Raw genomic sequence first — 22,473 nt, forward strand, 5'->3', positions numbered from 1 at the left:
ATTAATTTATTTATTTATGTTTGTACCAGGATCCCACTCAGGACCTTGTACTTGTGAGACAGGTGCAGTGCCACTGAGCTAAATCCTCAGTCCTAGCGGAAAGTTTTCTTGAGGGAGCAAATGAGAGTTACGAATTTTAAGAATGCACTGAAGACAAAAACAGCAGATTGAGTACTTACCTTGTACATTCCAACTTTTCCTTTTTCTTTTTCAAACTTTGAACACAAATCCAATCTATTCACTCCAGTACCTGTCTTAACCCAGTTCACTGTGAATATGAAGTCTATCTGGTATGAAGTCCATTGCATTTTTCTCTGTACATTGAAGCCTAATTTCCATCTGCCTGCAGTCTCACCAAAATCTTCTGAGAAAAAAGTTATATTTTTCCTTGTTTTAAACCCAATCCTTTACAGGTGTATTTTCAATTGCTTTCTTTTTTGATTTCTTTAAGTTTATCAGGATTTTGTTCCTTCTCTTGTAAGTTCTTCTCTCGTAAGTTCTTCTCTCATTCCTTGCTGAGTGTTTTTGTGTGTATTATAAATCTCAGGTCACTCATCTTTTAAAAATCCAGCCATCCTCCACCCTGTTCTGATACCGCATCATCTGCCATCTCCTTCGCAGTCATGGTCCCCAAAAGAAGAGGTGAAAGTTGCTACTTCCATGTTCTCATTGCCCAAGCACCATTTTTAAATGAATTACTTTTTTGTTATAAGGTAACATTCATTAATGATAGAAATATCGAAAACTGTAAAAAGACACATAACATTCTCCACAGCTCTGTGACTCAGTGACAATTACTGACTATTTCAGAGATTTTATATTATTGGACTTTCAATTGAATTCTATTGCAATATAACTTTGTAGACTTTGTGTCATATATTTTATAATCCTTTGATATCCAATTTCCTTCAAAAATACATTCTTTTAAAGCAAAACTTGCACATAATGTTCATAAGTACTATATAAAATAGCCAAAAGTTGTAATGGGCAGACAAAATGTGGTATATCCATACAGTGAAATATTATTTCACCACAAAAAAGGATGAACATATGGTACAATGTGGATAAAAGGTGAAAACACTGTGTTAACGGAAAGAAGCCAGGCAGCAAAGTTGACATATTATACAATTCTCTCTGTATGAAATGTCCAGAAGAGGTAAATCCATATAGAAAGAAAGTGGATTAATGTTTGCTTGAAGAGGAGGGAAGGAGAAATGGGGAGTAACTGCTTCATGTTTATGGGGTCTCCTTTTGGGGTGATGAAAATATTCCACAACTAGATAATGCTGATGCTGCATCAACTATGGCATGGTGTTAACTACCATTGAATTGTACACCACTTAAAAATGGTTAGAATGGCACATTTTTAGGCTATCTGTATTTTACCATGATAAAATGGTATTCAATGATGACAAAATATTATACCATATGGCCACAAAGCTCAACACATTTGAAATAGCATTAAGCACTCATAAGTTTAAATGAAAACTTCAAATACAATTTAAAATACTACCTTTCTAACAAAGGTCACTTCCAGAAAACAGTTCTTCCCGAAAACTACTTTGCTATTTCTAACATAATTAGGGCAGTAAGACTTATCCTTCAATACCCAGCAATATTTAACTAAAATGAACATACAGAGCAACGGCAAGACAATCTGAACTTGCGTAACCTCCCTCTCCTCATACTTTGTTAAAGCCCGCTCTTGGAGCTAGATGTGGTCCTGAATTGAAGTCACTGAAGTGAAGGGGGAAAAGGGTGAGTGAGGGTGGTGGGGGCTCTTTGCTAGATCTTCATATCTGGAAGATAATCTTAGACTATAAGCGTAGGCCTGTGTATTTTTCGGTAAAGTACTTGGGCATATTGTGCACATAGTTCATACTCTATAGATATCAGGGGGTGACAGCATACCATAAAAACTAGAGGTAGTGAGTTAGACCACATTTAAGTATCTTTTTGTTGTAATTGATAGGAAAGACGCATCTTGGAATTGTCACAACACCTCTAGGCAGTGTATATCAGGACTTGTCACTAGGATGGCGGCAGAGGGGCAGAAATAAGCACACGGAGAGATGTGAGCACAGTGTTCAGATTTACATTTTAATGAGAGGAATCAGTGTCTTCTAGCTGTCCTGTAGAAATACATTAATCATTTAGTAGGAATATGCCTTCTTGCTAATATCTTAATAGTAAAGATCTAATAACTCTGAAAAAAATACTACCTTTTAAAATAACCACTGGGTAAAAAAAGTAGTAATGATTTAAAAAGTGGCATACATGTTTTGTATGATGCATGGATGCCTAAAAATACTTGTTATAGATATTTTTCTAATTTTATTCTAAAAATTGTCCTTTTGGTCTACTTGATATCAAAGTAGTAATAATAATTTTATCTCTGCCAAATTCTTTTTATATTTTGTATAATTTTGATCATATATATTTTTTCTTTTTTAGTTTTTTGAGACATAATCTTGCTATGTATTCCAGGCTGGCCTTGAACTCATATGCAGCCCCCCAAGCAGACTTCAAACTTTCTTTGGCCCTCCTGCCTCAGCCTCCCAAGTGCTGAGATTACAGACATGTGCCACCATGCCCAATTTTTACATATATTTGACACTTGGTTAGTTGACCTATAAAAATTCTTGACTATTAATTCCTCCTTGGGAATTACATTTTTAATCAATATAAATTATCCTATTTATTTCATTAGTGATTTATCTTGAATACACTTCAGACAAGGGATTCAGCCTGCATTTGTTTCCTCAAGGTATTTTCCTTCTGACTACTTTTGCAATTGTTTCCAGTACTAATACTGACCTATGTATATGTCAATCATTCAGTGTTAACTCTAAGGACTAATTTTGCCTGTAAATATTGCCTCTACTGTCCAAAGTATCTAGAATATACATATTTAGTTGTTACAGAAAGATGGTAGAATGCCTACGTTTTGGATAACTGCCTAATAAATACTAAGAATATAAATTTTTTATATTTTTGCATATTTTCTATATTCAAAGACATGCTTTTAAAGCTAGATTTATGTTACATTACTTCACCTTCGCAAAAAGACAGTGCTCTGTCATGTTCAGCCACTCCATCCACTGACTTGTCATCTCCCCACCTGTTACAGTTTAAACCTTGATGGCCCCTGAAGCTCTTGCATGCAGGGACAGGGGCTTATAGGAAGTGGAGAGAGGCAGAGACTGGTCAGAAAAGGCAGTCACTGGGGGCGTGGCCTGGAAGAGCATGTCTCCCTCCCTGGCTCCTCCCTTTGCTCTTTCTCCTTCCTGGCCACCATGAGGTGAGCAGCTCTCCACTGCTTAGGCCTTCCACCATGCTCTTCTGTCTTAAAGCCCACAAACTATGGAGTAAAACTGTGAGCCAAAAATAAACCCTCCTCCTTTTCGTTGTGGGCACTGGGTATTGTGTCTCAGTGACAAGAAAATGAGTAAGACATCGCCACATTTCTTCCTGTCAGTGTCTTCCTGTTTCCCTGCTGGAAAGTCACACTCGTCCAGTGTGTCAACGCCTTCCTCTATACAGCTGATGGGAATAAGGCTCGATCCCAGACCCAGTGTGACAACCTCCAGGTAAGGCTGAATTGTTTATAAACTTTGGCTAAGAAGCACAGAGATGTTGAAGGCTCACAGACTGTTGTCTAAAAGCTTGTGTGGAATCTGTGCTGGGCAGCCATTTACAACCACATGGATATTGGAGGTATGTGGAAGGTCGGACTGCATGCATGGAGAAAAGCAATGTCAGAGGCCATGTGACTCTTGAGAGAGGGAGATGGAGAGTGAATGACCGGGCTCCAGTTCCTACAAGGCTGAGCTATACTTTCTACATGTTACTATGAGTATCCTTGCCTCCTGTTGGTAATACCTCTTTAACTTTCACTAATTTTGGTGGCTTTCTGTTTCTTGGATGAGGTGTAATTAAAATACTATTTACCTAGGTAAGGACTTGTACAACTGTGTTTTTGCAAAGAGGAACACCTTAATATCTCTCATACCACATACTCTTCAAGAACCTCATTGTTTCTCAAAAAATGGAATCTACTTCCTCTTCCACTGAGTCTTGATGGATCTTTGGTGTTCCCTTTGACTGACACAGTATGGCGAACTGGGCTCTATGTGATTTCCAAGACCAGGACTTATGAGCACCTCATCCTCTTGAGAGGTGTACTCCTAGAACCAGACATCACGACGAAGCCCAAGAAGTTAGAGGAGAGGTCCATGCATAAAGAACTGAGCCCCTGATCTAAACCCCAACTGAGTTTCCAGCTGACCACCAGCCAAGTGGACAAACCATTTTGAAAGAGTGCCTTCTAGTCCTTATTTGAATTGCTCCAGCCAATGCCACTTGAAGCAAAAGTGGAGCTGTCTTTACCAAGCTGTGGCCTAATTACAGATTCGTGAATAGAATAGAATAGAATAATTGGTGTTGTTTTAACCTTCTAAGTTTGGGCCCTCCCAAATACATTAATGACACAAACACCACAATGAACGAACTATAATAATTCATTAATACATAGCTATTCCTTAGCAGGGTTATGTGAAATTGGACTTCAAGAAAGATGAGAAAGGCAACAAACAATAAGAAAAAGAGCTACCTGGTAATCACCCAGTAAGTGCCTTTTGGCACATAGGGGTCAGGTTACCGAAGAAATAGATGGAAAAAGGAATGGGATTGTCTTAGTTACTTTTCTCATTGCTAAGACAAAATGCCCAACTCCCAAAGTTAAGGGAGCAAAGGTTTATTTGGCTCACAGTTTGTAGAGGTTTCAGTCCAGTTGTCTGGCTCCAAAGCAGGGTGGCCTCACAGAGGAGAAACATTTCATGGTGGGCAGAAGGTAGCAAACCAATAAGGGGTGACCATAGCTCTTTCTATCCCTTATACCTTATCCAGGCAGCCTCACGTAGGTAGCACTCACACCCTTAATCCTAGTGCCTTTGAACCTAGCATTGCACCAGGAATCAATCCCCAGTGTTACACACTGTAGATCCAGCCACCTCTGAAAAAGTCCCATCTATGACTTCATGAGACTTTGGGGAGACATCTAGACACAGCCAAAACAGGAATGGAGGTAGGAACACCTTGATGTACTTCCCACATTCTTCAGCAGAAGTCGCCCTGGGAGCTTGGAGGAAGTAGTGGAGGTGGTGACGGGAAACTATGAGTGCTGGCATGAACTCTCAGCCCCTCATGAGGGTACCCTGCCTGCCTGCGTTTTTATATCCACAGATGCCGCACAATGCCAGGCACATCATAGGGTACTCAATGCAAGTTGGAAGTTAAATAAATGGAAATCCCATGTGTCCTGGAATCTTTGCTTGCAGAGAACAGAAACTCTATCAAATAACTTAAATAAAAGTGAGTCTAGAGTGAGAACAAAGGGGAATTTTCCATTATCCAATTGCAAAATGGACAGCAAGGTTCATTTCATCTCTTCTGTCTAGAGCCATGGGGATCTCTTGTTGTGGCTCCTTTCTCCACATCTAATCTACTCTTCCTCTTTACAGATTAGCTTCCTTTACCGAAGCCTTTTGTTTCTTTTCTCTCCAAGTCCCATTTCTGTGAAGCTTTGGATATCCCTGTCAGCCACACTGCATGCATACTGCTCCAGTGACTGACAAGCTGCCTAAACTCCTAACCCTAGGAGACAGATTCTCATTGGAACTTGGGCCCGGCGTCCATATAGGACTAAGCAGCTGTGACCAGGCTGGAGCCATGCCGATCTCCAGCCTCCCTCTTCCACTCTGAGTCAGGCTTCCCAGATAGGGCACTGCTGGGGAGGAAACAGCGACGCTCTAAGCCTAGCAAACATGGAGCTCAGGTGCACCCTGTAAAGCTTTTGGCTACGGTTGCAGTAGTTGGCTATTACTGAAGAAGCTTTTAAGATGTAAAATGTTACCAAGGCCAGAAATGCCACAGAAGCAACATCATCAAGATGCTCTCCCTGCCCATTTCAAATGCATGTGAGTCCTAAGGAGAAAGATCTGGCTATAAAGTGCACCACCTAGTCATGATATGTGCCGTCCAAGACTTCCAGTGCTTCTGTTGATTAGCATCTCTGCTACTCACAGTCACTTGTAGGCTGAATGACTAGGTACACAGACAGCCAATGATCAAGAGCAGTCTTTCTCTGATTGAGATGTGCAAATAACAGCTCCCTGACCGAACCTTCCAGCACTCCAGGCTTTTAGCAACCCACACAGAGGCACCCTGGGACTTGATTAGTCAGCTGTGTGGAAGGAGGAATGAAAACAGTGGCTTTCTGGAGAGAGCCAACCGGTGACTGCATGGTCTAGAAGTGTTCAGATCTTCAAGGGCTCCTAGTGGCCTGAGAGGGCGAAGCTGACACCCAAGCCACCTAATTTGAAAAAGTAGCTCAGAGTGGAAGAGCATCTGACTGCTTTCTACCATTTAGGTTGTTATGGAAGGGGACGGCAAGTGACACACAGAGAGGCAGCAGAATGGAAGTAAAATTAAAAAGTTTACTCCATCAATGGGGATCGATCACACCTAATGGCAGTGCCCTAATCGACTCCTCCATTGGGCTACAACTCTTACTTTTATAGGGTTTTACAGCTTTGATCTTACTCAGTTGGTTACATTGCATTTTCAGATACCCAAAACATGATAGCAAGGCAGTTGAATTTCAACTAGGAAGCAGTTCTTTGTCAGGGAAGTTACCTTTAAGATTCATTCAATTGCCTACTCTCGTCAGGGGAAAGGGAGCGTGTTTGATTAACAAAGCTAGCAATGGTTCTTTTCACTTACAAACCTTTGTGAGGAGACTAGCTGTCTCCTGGTACCTGTTAATTCTGAACTAAGCAGGTCAGGGGCAGAAGTTATCTTATATTGTGACATTTCCTAAATTTTCGCTTATTAAGGTTTTCCCTATCAGGGTCACATCCAAAAGCCTGATACAGGTTAAATGACAAAGTTATACCTGGTAGAAGACCAACTTTTAATAATTGCATAGCATAGGCATATCTTTCTGATAACAATTGATCAAAACTCAAGCTGAATGTAAAAAAGAAACCTGTTATTTTCTTCATTCTGGTATTTTTCACTATTTTCTAATTAGTGTAGCAGTAGCAACCTCAAAGGCATAATGTGATTTACATTTTGCAAAATCATTTATTAGTGGAAACTGCTAATGCCAAACACATATCAAGTGTCTACAATCTACTGCTTTGTTTCTAAAACCATGGTCATTCTGAGATGAAGTTCAAAGCTGAAATAGAATGGATAAACTGTACTTCTTGCTTCCAAATGCTTTTTTTCAACATTCTTTTTTCAACCTTTGAAGGCCCAGGCTGTTAGTTAACCGAGAGAGCGCCTGGGCTGATTGACAGTGTCTGTCCAAGGCAATGAACTCCACTTCAACGGGGCCTTTATGCTGCTGTGTCAAGTTGTTCAACTGTGACCCTTCCATCTGTTCCAGCTAATCTGAAAGTCATTTAGACCCACTTCCCCATTCATCTGAAACACAGCACGTTCTCCTGTTAACACACATATGCAAAGTCGTCTGCTGTCAGCAACCTAAGGAGTTCCTTTAAAAGTCTCACTTACATCTGTATAAACATTTACACAACAGAAAATCCATTTATTAACTATTACAGACTCCCTAACTTAATTCTCTTAGACATGTCTAAATATGGGGTCATTGTGAATGGACCTTTAGAGATTTACCCCCTCCAATTAATTTTTGAACAGTTATGGTCACTTCACGTTGACATTTCAAAAAAAATTTCTCTGTTCACAATCTGAAAACTTCTTGAGAATACAAAACATTATTTTCAATGATTTGCTTAAAATTGAAAATGCTTGCATGGTTTTTAAGCAACTTCGTGGGGACTAGTCAAGCTCATCAGATTTACTAAATTACAGTCTTTTGAGTGGGATTAGGGAATCTATTTTCAAAAAGCATCAAGGTGATTTTGAGAATCAACTAGGTTTAGAAATATCCGGTTTATTTACGCTTTACTTCTACTTCATGATTCTGTTTTCTTCCTGGTATGACTTGTCTAATCCTATGAAATAACTTAGCTAAAGGTAAAAGGCAATGTGTAAGAAGGCAAGGAAAACAGGAAAGTTTATTTTAGTAATTTACACGGATGCGTCTTGTGTTATGCTCAAACAGATGCTGCATTTGATATAACACAATAGCATTTATGTCAAGTAAGTTAATACCCCTTTGCTTTGGAACTTAAAAATAACTGCTGTGCCTTGTTTAAATGTGGTCCTTTCTCTGTATTCTGTCCAGATCTACACTATGTTGTGGGGGTCTGGCCTCAACCCTGACCCTGAGTCTCTATGTGATCTTGACTGAATTACTTCTTTCTGAGACTCAATTTGTTTGAGGGAGTTGGAGAAGCTGATGTGATTATTTGTTTTTGGTTGTGCGGCTCAAGGTCTCACTATGTAGCCCAAGGTGGCCTCAAACTCGCTGCAATCCCCCTGCCTCAGCCTCTCTAGTCCTGGGATGACAGGCCTGCACCACCATGCCCAACTGGGAAAGTTCTTCTAACCTGACATTCTCTGAGTGTCTAAAACAAGTTCTAGACATCCTTTCCTTGATGATAAAATCATACCCAGCTTTGGACTTTATCTCCAACAACCCATACTCGGAGCCCATAACAGTGGAAGTTGATCAAGGTATTTTAGAAAAATATTTCAGGGCCAGGGATCTAACTCAGTGGTTCAGCTGCCTGCCTCATAAACACTAAGGACCCGAGTTTGATCCCCAGTATCCCCCGCCAAAAAGAAAAGTTTAAAAAAAATTTTAAGGTATAGGAACTTAAAGGATGAATTGTTGTGAAGATTTCCAAGAATTTTAACTTACACCTCGAACTTCAGTAGTATTTTTATTGATCTACTTGCAAAGTGTTCCACGCTGTCCTCTGAGAATGTGTTTAGAGTCTCCCAGGACTCTTTCCATGACATTTGCCCCTCCATTTCCTCACCTTCTCATCGTTTTCTTCTTTAGGTCTCTTGGTGTGGTCGGAAGGTCGTATGTGACCTCAGTGGGTTGTGTGACCTGGGATAAACCAGTCATTTAACCTTCTCAAGCTTCAGTTTCTGCATCTGTAAGATGAAAATAACAGCTGTCTGAATACAAAAGGAGCCAAAGGACTGCCAGCATACACTCTAAGCTGCAATTTGTAGTGCTGCCCTTGTTACCTGTTATTGTGATGACTGTGGCTGTTGCTGCTCATAAGTCGATCCGCTTCCCCTTTGTAAATGAAGTGTCTCTAGAACACTAATACATTTCCTTTTGGGTACCCATGGGGGGAAAATTACAGAAAAGAATTTAAAACTAGTCATGATTTTTGGCACAATAATTTTACCTCTACAAATGTATGAAAACAGGTAGCCTCTATTTTGCATATGGATGTTTCTCAAAATATTGCGAGTCCTATGTCTGGGAGTAAAAGAATTACCCAGCCATCACTGACACATATGCCCTGGTTAAAAACGGTGTTTTAGAAAACAATGACCTAGAAAATGCTCACATGAACTTGGAAGGACAAACAAAGCAAAATGGAAACTTATGTTTAAATATGATTATGATTTTATGGTAAAAGATGTTGCATATGCAAAAGAAAAAAACCATTGGAGTCTACACAGTGGTTGCTGATGAGGGGAGTAGAGACAACTTTACTTTTGATTTGTCTCTGTTTTCTAAATTTCATTTTGAAATTTTGAAATTTTTTTTTCCAAAGCTGCAGTGCCTCCAATTTAAAATCATGTATTATTCATGCAGCCAACAAAAACCCTCTGCGTGTTGTTTGGGCATCTGTGATTTTGGCTGGACACCGTGCACTCAGTGAGGCGGACGGTGGCAGGCTCGGGGGAGAATACAATGAATCAGGATCAAGTGCTCCTCATACAAAGAAAGGCAGTGGTGCAAAAGTTCCTTCCAACAGGATGAGTGAAATTCTACGGAAGATAAGAGAGGCTATGGGAATGTGATCTCTGGGAATGTGAGAAACTGTTTATGAAATGCCATAAGGATTGCTGTTGGAGTGGTAAGCTGTTTGTAGAAAGACTCCAGTCTGGTAAGAATCTGCACAGACTCTGTCTTCCCATTGGGAAATTGGGAGTATTTTAATTTGTTTTTATTTACTAAATTGTTCTGATCAAATTAAGCTTCAACTTGATGAGCTCCTTATTTGTCCGAGAAGCAGAGAAAATGTTCTCATTCGCAACGCATTGTCAGGCGGTGAGGCATCCAAGAAAAAAATAGAAGTCTTCAAATAGTGCAAGGTCACCAAAATAGTGTTCACTGTGGGACCCTCCGCCTCCTAAATGTAACAGTGAATCTTTGAACACAAAAGGTAGGGAGTGGATGTGGGGTGGGGGAGAGAAAATATCCAGGGCAAAATACTACACCTAAAGGAGAAAATAAATCAATATAGCTGCAGTTTACCATGGTGAACCCACAGTAGAAGCACAAACAAAACTGTCCACAGAATTGTTCACCTCTCCTTCAGTAGCCCAAGTTTTATCTGTGAATAAATTTGGCTTAGAATATTCCATTTAGATGAGCACTTTTGTATCTAAAGCCAAGGTCATGACCTTCAGTTGCTTGCCGCGGCCCAGCTGCTAAGATAACGGTGTGAGCTAGATCGGTTATTAGACATGGAGGCAGTGAGCTACTCCAGTAAGCCAGAGCACGGGCCTCACCAGGAGGTGTGCTGCTTAAAGTATAAGCAGTTCTGTGCTCGCCAGACATCACCCATCTGTAGGCCAGATGTGACTCCTGCTACTGTAGCCGGTTTGCATCCTGCACAGAGTGGCTCTTGGAAAAGCAAAGCGCTCATGTCCACAAGTCCATTATTCATGGTGCCAGGCAAGGGCCACCAATTTTCCTACCAGTTCTAGCGTGAGAGTCCTAGAAATGATTGCTTCTCAGTGAGGAGCTTACAAGAGAGAGAAGCGAAGAGATAGCCCAGCGAAACCAGGGAGGAAGCAGAATGTAAGTCTTTAGCAGAGGAGCAAAAGCAGCGAGGGGAATCGCACTCAACCCATGCAGGAACTGAGCAGGAGTTTCTGGTCTCCTTCTGGTGTCTCCAGATCAGAAGTTCTATTGCTCTATGCCAGGGGTTCTCACTGGGACAATTTTGCCTGAGGGCCATTTGGCAATGTCTAGAGATAGTTTTAGTTGTTAGAGCTGAGCAGTAGGGGCCAGTATGTTTGCTATCTAATGGGCAGAGGCTGGGAGCCACTAAACATCCACAATAATGCACAGGAGAGTCCCCCATGAGAAGGAAAGCCAGAGGGGAGGCTGAGAAATCCTACCCCATCCTCATAGCCAGTGGTGCTGAGGGTTACACGCTGCCCCACTGAAGAGCAGAATTCTAGCCTCCCAATGCCGTTGTTTCTAGGAGTGATCCTAAGAGCATTTTGGAGGCCCCAGCAGACCAATGGAACAAATGTTGAAATGGGAAAGTCTTTGCTGCCAAATTAATCCTAGCACCAGAGCTATGATTCAGAAGCCTGGAGCACATGGTTCCACAGCAGTTCCTGCTCCTGAACCTCCCAGGACTCTTCTGCCTTCAGGATGAAGACAAGGATTCTGGGTGTGCTGTGGAAGGAAAACCACTCCATGATCTGACCACAGCCTGTGCTACTTCATCTCTAGGCCACATCTGCCACCTGCCTCCTATCCTGACCTAGACTGCCTTTCCTTACCCCACATATGCCATGCTCACCACACCTCTATCCAGGCCTTTGCCCCTGCAGGTCCTTCTGCCTTGATTGTCCTCTTAGCCCCAATGCCTTCTCTGACTTCCCTTAGGCCCAGCGAGAATTGCTGCCTTCCCTCTCCGTCCCAGGCCCTGATGGAAGGATCCACTTCTTCCCAGTGCTTACATGGCATTTTGTGCTCAACCTATTAACCTGCCTGACACTCACCACAGTGGGTCTTAGTTGCAGGCAGATTTCAGACTGTGCCTGGCACCACCCATGCCTGCTATGTGCTGACCTCACTTTTCCTAAAACCTGGTTAATTTGGATCTTATCACACTGTACTTTTTCAGTGCTTACACTCATCTCTTCACTTTGGAATACTCACTGTGTGTCACACACTAAACAGGCTCTTGGAGTGGAGTGTGGTAAAACAGGCCATGTGCCCTGTTACAGTTTGTATCCAGCCATCCCTGCAAAGCCACTGAGCTCAAAGGCAGAGCTTTTGGAAGGTCACTGAATCATGGGGCCTTACCTCTGACTTGCTGTTAGGAGGTAGGGGCTGATGAGAAGAGGCAGACTAGAAGGGTTTATCTCCCCCTACCCCAATTCTGCCCCTTTCTCTGCTTTCTGGATACCAGAGCCCTCTCCCACACCACCCTGACTTGGAGACAGCTGACCATGGACTGAACCTCTACAGACTGTGAGCCAAAGTAAACCTCTCCTCCTTGCAGTTGCACGTGTCAGGTTCAGGTACGGTGTCTCAGGGACACAGAAAGTAACTAGTCACGCCTTCTCATAGGGCAGGCATTCCACTGGGGAACAGAATTCATACAGCCCATTCCCAGGTGAAAAATGGGCTCCCTAATCTTCCTGCAATCAGCTGTCCCATTTCTGTTTGAATTCTCTACTGGCAGACCCAGTCTTTCCTTCGAATGCACTGATCTTTCTCCTCCTGCACTTTTTACAGATCATGTGCCTGATAGCCGCAGAGAACAAGCCTGCTCTCTTCCGGTGCACGATGCTTCATGTATTTGAAGATGGGCCTCCTGGTCCCCAGGGTCAATACTATAAAATACTGTTTCTTAGGTTTGTGGCAAAAGGGCTTTTATTCCAAAAAGGAGCTGGGGCAATAACTACACAACACATCAGCACAGGTGGCAGCACAATTCCAGTGACTCACTCATGTCTTTTCGATGGCAGCAGTGCCTGGTACAACTAGATAGTAAATAAGTAGCTTTTACGAGGTCAGCAGAACTTCTAGCTATCCCGGCACTTTTGAATTTTGTTTTATTTAGTCTTTACCAAGTACAGGACTTCATGGTTATGCCTGAAATACTCTGTCAATTCCAATTCCTGGGTTAGACTACCATAGTAACCCAGAGACCCCAGGACCCAATCCCAGGGCCTGTAAATGTGACCTGATTTGGAAAAGGGTCGAGGTCATGTGATGGCGACACGGAACTGGCTCATCCAACTGGGTCCCAGATGCCATCACATGTAGCTAACAAGGGAGAGACAAAGGAGATTTGACACCTCAGAGAAGAGGCAGGTGCAGAATGGCATGGAGGTTGGAGTGATGTTATTTCCAATCAAGGAGCCATGGTTTGAGGAACAACTCTTCCCCAAAGCCCTAGAGGAGCGCAGACCCAAGAATGCACAGCCCTGCTGATGCTTTGATTTGGGCTCAGGACCCCCTGGGTTCCAGCTTCCGGCCTCCAGCACTGTGAGAGAATACATTACTGTTGTTTTGAGCCTCCAGGTTTATGGGAATTTGTCACAGCAGCTACAGGAAACTCATGTAATTGCTGAGTACTTTGTGATCTTAAGCTCCTAATCCAATGAAATAATGAGATCTCCCCAACCTTAGCCATCAGCAGTGCAGTAGATCTTGATCACATTCTCCACTCAGGTGATTGCCAAAGTGGAGTCCAGATAGAGGCCTAGGTTTGCAGTCCTGGCCTCATCAGAGGATGCCTGTGAAAGGCTGGTTTCACAATAGCAACTGCCAGACAAAAGAGGATTTGTAACAGTGAGGAAGTCTGGGAAACACTGGGTTCAACTGGGTTGAAAATACGTATTGGAAAAAGCTTTTTACTGCAGAATTTCTCAGAGCCTTGAATATGCAAAGAGACACTGCCATTCTGTGTAGGGAAATGGCCTGGTGTGTTTGCTTGCAGTCATTCCACTCCTGGGAAAGCACTTCTACAACTAAGACTGCAAACTAGTTGGACCATTTCCTTCTCCTCCCAAGGCTAACACTGAGGTCTAGACAGTTGCTTGGCCAGCATCTAACACTAGGGGTGCACAGCTACATCCTGAGTTTCCTAGCACCACCTCCAGGGCTCTTTCTGTTAAACATGTTGAATACCCAAAAAGGAAGCACTGACTGTCACCTCTATAATAAGGGCAGAGGACTCTCCAAACACAACTTTATTAAAGGAAACAGTTTCTGCCGCAAGTTACCTCATAGGATATAGCACCAAGATATGAAGAGGGGTGGGGTTTTTCCTATCTTGTGCTATGGGCATTGACCCTGAAGGTCCTTAGTCCTCCAGAGAAGCTGAAGGAGCCTTGATCAAGGGCAGATCGTGAAACTGACTTTACTCAGATTAGGTAAAACCTTCAGCGACAGGATTTACTGCCCACAAACTGTTGTCAAGCTGGGGCTGCCTGAGGCCAGATCCATTTTCCCGAGTTACAAGCAGTCTATCCCCACGTTGATGGCAGTGTCCAGGAGTTCATTTGTGGGGACATCAAGCACAGTGAGCTTCCTTAGCTTCCTGCATCATTTTCTCTCTCCAGTATTCTTAGATAGGAGTTTAGTAGGCTGTGGGTTTCCTGCCATTGTTCAGGAGATGATCCTAGAGAGAGCAGCCAGCGATTGAGTCTGGAAGAAAGAATATTCCTTCCTTACTGCCTGGCTTTTAATGAATCACAGTGTGAGCATTCCAAGCAAGGAGGCTACTTGGCAGTAGTGATCTAGAAGATAGAGGACACATGGGAACCCTGGGCTATGAGTCATTGTTTTAGGGATTTTTTTCTTATGATACCATATCTCCCTGGTTTGTTGGTTAACTTTAAGGTGTTGCCTGGTTTTGAGAGGCCTTCATGGGCAGAGGGATCAGATGCCAAGATGTCTTTGAAAGTGAATATCCTTCTTCCAGGATGAGACATTATCACACCCTCTATTTCAAACAGCTCTGCCTTTGAGACAGAAGGTTTGGAAGGCTCCAGGTGTTAAGCTTTATGCTTCAGTGTCTGCATTTTCTAAAATAGCTTTTACTGAATTTTTATTACAGAAATAATATATTTCTTTTAGATATATTGCAACTTTTTTTAAAAAGATGAAAATCATCTACATTCTCACCACTAGGAGAGAAAAGTCACTAACATTTTAGGCCCTCAACCCTTTTAGAGCCATTTTCCAATACCTCAATAGGATGCTGGTGGGGACGAGCTCGAGGTCAGTCCCACACGTCCCCACAAGATGGAAGAGGACTATGGGGTTCAGCTCTGTGTCACACACCAAGAGCATCGCCCACGACTCACTGAGCTACTGTTTGAGAAAGAAGTCTTGTTTGTGAAGCTGGGTGGGCCCCAAAACCCAATGAATAGTGTGGCAAGGGCACTGGGCATCTCAGGAGTTGGTCAGAAACCACGGAACACCTCTGGCTCCTCTTTAGCATTGTTCCTTCCATGAGACCAGCTGTCTCGCTCTAGCAAGGAATGCAGGTGTGAAATTCAATTTGAGCAAGAACGTTTGGCTACACGCCCAAACCGTGAGCAGCTTTGAAGCACTGATTTGGCATTACAAGGAAAAAGAAAATAACCTCCTCATAAACCCAGCTTTCCAAAGAAAGGCCAGCCTTTTAAGTATAAAGATTTTTATCTGAATTTTAACCTATGTCAATGGAAATGATTTTAAGTATCCCTTTTCAAAGTTGAGCATGTTTAACAACAGTGAATCTCCTCCCGATGACGTGGTCATAAGTACAGCATCATTCTCTCTTCTGAGCTGTAATATCAGGAGACCCGGGCTGGGAAATTGTAAAACCTCAAGCAGCTCCAGACCGCTAAGTCTTCATGGTTTTATGTTTGCTTTATATGGATTTTCTGTCTCTCCCTTCACAATCAAGCTGTCAGCTATTATTTCTTGCTGCTTCCAGTATGTCTGAGACTCTCTTCATTTGCTCCCCATCTGCTGTGCTGCCTTTGCTCTGCTACAAGCAGGGAAGCAGATATCCATGTTCAGGACAAGCGCTGGTAATGTGAGAGTAACTAGGGTCTGAGTGAGTAGGAAGTAGCTCTCCTGATCCTCAAATCAGCAAGCAGACTTAGGGACGCCTATTTCAATTGCCCAGCAGCCTTGTTTGGCCTACTTTCACTTTAGATTGGTCAATAAATAATGCCCAGAGAAGTGAGACAGTAAAGCCTTTTAAAAAAATACATAAATAGGCATGAAGACTTTTTAAGACATCCTTCGCTCAGTTACACATAGCAATCTTTCCTTTGGAATAAATCTAGATTGCTCAGTAGACCACTGGCTTTTGGGGTCCTTAACCCATTTCACATGTAGGAAAGAAATATACAGCTCACTACCGGCATTCTTTTGATTTTACATAAATGCGCTCTTTGAGGCTGAAGCAGATGTGACTAATTTGCCTTGTGAAAATAAAATATAAGAACTGCTCTTGAGTTATTTCTAAACGGAACTTGTCACTAACCCTAATGTGACAGGAATATATGTGGTGATTGGTCTTTAATCACTTTTTGTGTGACAAATTTCAAAGCGTAAATAACCCAAAGTAAAAGATCACATTCTACACAAAAATAATCACATTTCCCTCCGATCTCCTTGCCATCCTTATCATTAGGTTAGCAGCAAACTTTGGGGCGACTTAGTTGGATTCCAATGCCCTCCTATTACTTGGAGGAATGCTGCAATTCTTAAGATTTGACATTTTTGGCGATCAAGAATTGCTGTATCTGTAAATGGAAATATCACTACTAAAAACAGAATGCTTACAAATAGAATGACGTCTTTTGTTTCCAATAACCACTGATACAGTAGAGATGTGAGGATAATAATAATTATTATTGTATTATATTATTGTATTATTATTATATTTTGTTGCAAACTTGGGGGTAAGGTTAGGACTGTAATTCTCCTGTTATCTCAGTGTAAACCCTGCAGCCATTCACTGGGAAAATGGTAAATGGGTTAAGCAATTTCTTTCAAATTTCTAAAGTCACTTTCCAATTTAAAATCGGTCTTTTCTAAAGTCCAGCAGAGACGAACAGAAGAAGGCTGGCCACCCTAACTCCAGAGGGAGTGGTGGCCTGGAGACAGATTTCAGAGAGCCAGGCAGCTCCTCCTCGCCCCCTAGCAGCTGCAGTGCTGCCAACGTTTTCCCTTCTTCACTCAACGCTTGTATATTTTCGAAGTGATTAAGACATACTTCCCTTCATCTAGACTTTCAAAAATGTAGCCTTTGATCAGTGAGACTGACTGCCCTACTCTGTCACTATATTTTCTCCCAGATCCTAAATTTCCAAAAGCACATTCACCAAGAACAAACAGGTAAATGAGACGGAGCAGTGATCTGAAATCACTTCTGAACAGGGCTATGGGAGAGGTATGGGTAGGAGAGCCAAATGCTGTAAAATTACACCGAGATGAGGAATTACTCAATGCAAACACCTGCTTCGGAGTGATTATCAAATTATTCACAGCCTAACTATGACCTTGCAAGTTCACTTTACTCCCACTGTTGGTCATTTGTCTTTAGCAATAAATACCCACAGACTCACTACAACCTGCCAAACTGAAAAGGCCAAATTAAACAACTCCTCGCGGAGTCAATGAGGGGTTGCGGTAACAGGAGCCCGGCAACATTTGAATGATGCATTAACAGTCTGCAGAGGGCTTGCTCACACAGGATCTCACTTGCAACTCATAATCCTGCACACCAAGGCCGTTTCCTGGGAAAGTCCCCACCGATGAGTTTTCCTAAAGAATGTGCAAAATTTTACAATACAGCAACTGAGGATGGAGACAGCCCTAAGTCTCCCTTCCACGCTACGCTCCCCCACCACCCGACTCCACACAAGCTTTATTTCCAGCTGTCAGTTTTTAAAGTGTATGTTTTAATTTTCCATGGTTGATCACATCCAAAGCTGTTCTAAGAGACATGGGATTCTATTCTTCTCAAAAATCTATATGCAGCCAAGGATTACCACAGCTGGCTCTGGTAACATTTGCAAACTCTCACTTTCTACCTAAGACTATTTCCAAGGCTATTGTGAATGACATTAGGGGTGTTTCTGGCAAGAAATCCTCTCGTTGCAATGTATACTATTTTAAACGGTCTTTTTGCGATCATGGTTTCTACCCTTAAACAAATGAAGGGCAGATTTCTCCTATGGGGGTGCCCAGACACAGACTTGCTTGTTACCCTGTTTAAAGAAGTGGCCACAAAGAAATAGTCATTGGATTTACAATGGGGGAAACCTAGTATGCATTTCCAAGGAATCACATTTTGGGGAGAATTACAGAATAATTACACATATGCTTAGATCACGAGCATTCATTGAAGCGGACAGTATTTTGAGGATTTAAGATGTTGGTGTTGTGGTCGTCTCTAAGAAACCGGGATAATTCAGACATTCAAATGCAAAACTGCACCATTTGGAGAGTGTAATGCGGTCTGTTCTGGTCACTGTTACAAATTCGGAAAGGATTCCCCGGCTGCAGACATTAGAGGTACTTAATACTTAAATCTGTTTCCAAATGTAAAGCGTAGAACAAAAGGGCTGGGCATTAATGAAATGCATCCTGAGGCTGGTGCGCTGACACATTTCATTAAAGTATCACTTTGGGAGAGTAAAAAATAATGACAAGAGCTTTGCTCTGTGTGACTTGATCAGGTCTTCAGATAAAATATCATTAACTAATAACACATTAAACATCCATTTTAACACTATCATTGTTTTCAGATTGGGCTCAAATTAATTTCATGCCTCGGATGTTATCTATAACTAATTACTAAAAATGAATTTCTTTAGTTTAAATACTGATTGTTTATTCATGTTAGTTTTATTTTACCTGTCAGCAGTCCAAGTATTCTCAGATATTATTGCAATTATCTAAAGAAAAATACTTTGAAATAGAAAATATCTTGTTTACATATAAGACTAGTCATTAGTTATTTCCCGAGGAAATGTATTTTGTGGACTTTTAAAAACACACACTTTTGGGCTGGGGATTTAGCTCACTGGTTCCTCTACCTGCTTCACAAGCACAAGGAGTAGAGTTCGATCTCAGGTACCAAAAAAACAAAGCAAACAAAAAACACACTTTTACCATTTTCATTGGGAACTGGCAAAATACTTTTCTGCTGAACTCTTAAAACGTTACACTGTTCTTCAAAGATCAAAATGGTTTCTTCTAATAAAAGTTTTGAAAAAATAGAAACTGAACAACTGTGGTCCAAAACCAGAATTTCATGAAGCCAAAATGACTTGCATTTTAATGGTTTAATTTAAAGTTAAGCATTTTGCTATTCAGGAAAAATTTCTGTTTAGATACATGTAATGCATATTTTCAGTAAACTTAAAACTATCCTTTCTAAGACCTTGAATTCTAAATAGCAAAATAAAAAAAAAACTTTACAACTGTCAAGTGGATGCAATGGTTCCCCACATTTATACATTTGTTAGGGATTGCACAATTAGTCTTTCCATGAAATGTAGCAAGGCAGGAAGTTCTCCCAACAGGACCTTTGCAGCCAAGATTCCAGTTGCAAAGTAATAACACGAACCAGAAAAGAAGAAATAGAGAAATTAGTGCACATCCAGCAAGACTCCCTCCCACGGAACTTGGAGCAGGCAATCCCTGCAATGTGAAAGGTTAATCACAAGATTTAAAATCTAATCTTGCTTTCAAAGGCAGCTCGTGTAATTGCATACATTGTAAAGGAAGACGAGAACAGTGGGAACAGAAAAAAATTTAAACAAGCGGGCTTCATATAAGCAGTAAATTTAATATGGAGAAAGGCAAAAAGTTAGCAAGGATAAGCACAGACCCCAGGAAGAGGTCAGCCAGGGAACTCCAGGGCAAATAGCCACTTTTAAAGAAAAGGGCTCTTTTGGTTTGGATGAATATGGATACCAACTGGATGCTCCCTAAAAGCCATTTTAATTACAATCCTTCATGTTGCCTGACAAATACTTACAGGGAGCCTGTTCTGTGCTGAAATTGTGGGGATACAAAGATAACTCAGACCCCCTAAGGAAGAGTCACAGCTCCCCAGAGCACAAAGCCAAAAGGAGGAGTTCAGCATGGAAGAAATGAGTGTCCCAAAAGGATGGCATTGAGGGCAGGATGTGGCCACACAGAAGCAAGATTGACAGAGGTGGCAGAGGTGCCCGCAAGATGAGATACAGAGACAGGAAAGTCCGCAGCAGGTGTACAAGGCAGGGGACTCTGGAAATTGCCATCCGCTCCAGGGAACTGCAGAATACACAGGCTGAGCTGGGGGCTCTGGAGAGGGTGACTTAATTCTGGGGAAAGCAGGGAAATCTCCCACTGATGTGGGAGCCCAGGAGTGGGCTGATGTTGAAGGGTATTGGAGAACATCAGCCGGCAAACAATGTACGGAGCAGCCCAGAAGATAAAGACATGATCTCAGGAGAATTTATTTCAGGACGGCTAAAGTGTGGTGGTTTGTACCCTTAGATCAGAACAAAGAGCTGCTGTATGAGTAAGTGAAGTGTTTCTAAATTCCAAGACTCTCACTTCCTCCAGGGTGGAAAAGCAGTAGGAGATGATGCTGACGACCAGGTAGTTTGTCAAGGGACAGTGAAAGGCCCTGCCTGTTGGTGTTTCTCATAGCAGACGTGCTGGTTTTTGCACACAGAGATGCAGGGTCACAGAATGAACAGACAACAGCCACTCCAAGGATGGGTGTAAATTCCCGCCCAGCATGACTTTGGATACCTGTCAGGCCCCATTGCTACCTACAACTCCCAGCCAATCCATGACCATAAGCGCCACCCAGGACCAACTGCCCTCACACAAACATCAGGGAAGGACCACAGGCCTCACCCTATGCACCAACACTCTCAGAGACCTTAGCGATAACCGTGCGGGGTTAGGGTTGGGGAAAACATTACTTGTATGGATAATGCATAAGAGAGTAGATAGAACTTTTTTGGTTTGTTTTCTTAAGGGCATTTTTCAGCCTGTTATAATCACTTAGTATTTTATACTTTCCAATGTGCTATTATCGATCTGAATTAGTTCATTTCCTCCAGTAATTCTATTGCTTTTATTTTATAGGGAAAGTCACAGAAGGCCAGAGAGACTATGTGACTTCCCTGACATCTCACAGCCACCTGGTAGGACAATGAGTAAATCCGGGCCATCTGATTCCTCTCTCTCTGTGTCAATGGGCCGCCTCCTACTGTAATCAACAAATGTTTATGGAGAGTATATTCCACAGAAGGCATGCTCCCATTTCTGAGGAAAACGCCCAAGAGCTTGGCAGGGGTTTAAGTAAGGCATCCTCTCTACGTAGAGCCCTCTGGTGGTAGGAGAAATGAAAACACTCAGAATCCAGGCCAGTTCTTTCACCTGGCATTACTGGGAAATTGATGCTCTGAGACTTTACTCACGCTTGGCATTCCCTCCGAGCCTCAGGTTTCTTCATTGTTAAGGTAGAAATAGAGAGAGTTCCTGCCTCATTAGATGTCTTTTTTTTTCATTGAGTTTATTGGTACTTTTTAGGTATATAGTACAGTTACATTCATCTTTGGGATCTTGTACCTTTATATGACATATCTTGGTTCTTATTTTTTCCCCATTCCCTGTCCTCCCTTCACCCCCTTCCCTATTTACAAAGACTTTGTTTCCATTTTTCCCTTTTCTCACATTTTTTCTTTTCCCTTCTTTCTTTTCCGCTTCCCTTTCCTCTTCCCCTACTTCTTTAGCCTTTTTCTTCCTATTTCACATTGTCACTTATACAATTTGAACCTTATCTACACTTTTAGTTTTTCACACCAGAGAAACTATTCAGTATTTACACGTGTGCGTCCTATTTATTTCACTTCCGAGTACTGTCTTAAAGATTAAATGAACTAATACAGGTCACCTGCATAACACAAGCATGCACCAAACACTCAACTTGTGCTAGTTGTTGGGGTTAATCCGCCACCTCTGCCTGTCTTGATCACACGCAACTATTAACCCTAAAGCTTTCTGCTTGCTTCATCTTTAGGTCGGAAATTTTAAAAAAGAAATATTATTTTCAAGGGAAGGTTGTTAAAGATGGCCCCTTCTTCATGCTGAAAATGATTTTCACCTGATTTTGGAGACGTTGCTGGACTGTGCCCCAAGAGCCTGGTTCTTCCAGGGTCAGCCCCGAAGGTGTGCACCTCCTGCCTGCCCACTCCCGAAGGCAGTCTAAGTCCCTTGGCAACATTCTCCCATGCTTCCCGCTGCTCCCTGGCCCCTCTCAGATTTCTCCCTTTGGAAGTCCTGGCCATACTGCTCATGCTCAGTTGTAAAATGGAAATGAATAAAACTACCTGGCCCTTCCTGCTTCACGTAGTTGCTCTGAGGGTCAAAGAGATCCAGTAGGTGGAAGTTCTCTGACCCATAGAAAGCTCGAAAAGCCCATGTTATCAGAAACATTGATGTTGATTCCTAAGTTCCTGTTGCAACTCGTGCATGTTGTGCCTACTATGTGCCAGGTAAAACTGACACAGTCC

The sequence above is a fragment of the Fukomys damarensis genome, unplaced genomic scaffold (genome assembly GCF_012274545.1).
Source record: "Fukomys damarensis isolate Sample0158 unplaced genomic scaffold, DMR_v1.0_HiC HiC_scaffold_16, whole genome shotgun sequence".
Taxonomy (NCBI): Eukaryota; Metazoa; Chordata; class Mammalia; order Rodentia; family Bathyergidae; genus Fukomys; species Fukomys damarensis.